This window comes from Olea europaea, unplaced genomic scaffold, assembly GCF_002742605.1.
Source record: "Olea europaea var. sylvestris unplaced genomic scaffold, O_europaea_v1 scaffold116, whole genome shotgun sequence".
Classification (NCBI taxonomy): domain Eukaryota; kingdom Viridiplantae; phylum Streptophyta; class Magnoliopsida; order Lamiales; family Oleaceae; genus Olea; species Olea europaea.
Genome location: NW_019229002.1, coordinates 186931 through 188524, shown reverse-complemented (window position 1 = coordinate 188524; position 1594 = coordinate 186931). Strand labels below are relative to the sequence as shown.

General features: G+C 35.4%; 1 pseudogene; it reads right to left on the bottom strand.

The window, feature by feature from the left end:
• Positions 1–235: 235 nt before the first annotated feature.
• LOC111373725 lies at positions 236–1577 on the bottom strand (annotated as a pseudogene).
• Between the last annotated feature and the right edge of the window lie 17 nt (positions 1578–1594).

Sequence of the window (1594 nt, the reverse complement as noted above, 5' to 3'; positions counted from 1 at the left end):
TGTTTGTCAATTATCTTGCAATGCAAAAAGAATTCATTTCTTTAAGGCAATGGACCTTCTTTTGGTGACTTAATTTACATCTATTTTCAAACAGTTTTTAAGAACTAATTGTACAGGAGTTTAATAATCAAGCTCACAGCTACAATCCTCCAAGAACTGCTTCTCAACTTTACAGATACTATTAAAATTTTTGAATTTACTCATTCATAATATTCAGTTTTCTTACAAAGCTATTTCAGTCTATGAACTGGACAGCTGCAATAGCGGGTATTTTTTCTCTTAACTTCTGTGTTAGAGCTACGCGGACTGTCATTACTTATGATGCTGGTCCATCAAGGTGATTTTATGATAAAATCCTCAATATGAACAAGCTCCAGTTCTCCACCAGCTGGTTGCCCAGATAAGGTCTAATCTCTGATAGAATCTGGATATTCAGTAAGTTATGTTAAGACTTTAATATAATCAAAATAGAAACACGAAAAGGATCATAAGCATTTGTACAACCTTTTTTTTGTAAAATACAAATCACAATCCAATGAACGGTAAAATAATGATCCTTGATTCAACATTCAAGCTAAATAAGTAAAAGTTGATCTCTAAGAAAATAATCAGTTCTCATTTTATTGTTTTCCTGCTATTGAAATCTTTTCCCCACAAGACAGAACTTGGCATTTGTAAAGAAGCCACATTCGGATTGATATAAATTAACTTAGCCTGTCCAAAGGCCTGTCTAGTTTCGTTTTGCAGCAGTAACTAAACAGTGAAACACCCCCCGGCACACACCTTTTTTGTGTAAAATTTGCACAATTCATCTTAATCTTTAGATATCTGTTGCAAAATACATCAACCTTTACATCGGACTTCTAGGTACCCAACCTTCAGGATTATTTTCATATTTTATCCTCTTTACAGAATTCTATCCACTTTTTTTTTTTTGCTCCAACCCCTAAAATTCAAGAGTGAGGCTCCGCCACTAGCTGTTCTAATGGTCAGACTAATTAGTTCTACTAGCTCAAGTCACTTCCGACATGCTTGCCCTGGCTATCTGAATAAGGCTAAGGAAATTCACAAAATTCCATTCAATTATCGGAATCTTGAAAGACAGAAGGAAAAATTATGGTGGCTTTTCAATCCTAGGGACATCCTCAATTCAGTAAAAAAACTTATGAGACAATTATGCATTACAATCTGCTTTCTTTTATTGTAATGTATTCTTTTAGTCTCTTACCACTGTCTATCTTCCCCTAGAAACTGAAAAAATATTTCAAATTTAGGGAGAGTTCTTCCATTATCTTCTCTACATTTTTTTCATTCAACTCAATACCAGTTTCCATGTCAACTATCTATTCCACTGCTTCTATTTCAGGGATCCTATCATGCAGTCGAGTTTCGATCCCCATTTTCAGGGTCGTTGTTGAAATTGGGCATGACCCACAAGTTCCTAGGAGCTTAAATACTACAAGACCATCGATCTCATGTAGAACCACATTCCTTCTATCAGCCATTAGGCCAGGCCTCACATCATCCAATACCTTCTCAACATTTTCCTCAGTTAGTGGCAATACACAAATTGGTGAAACCACAGCGCCAAAAG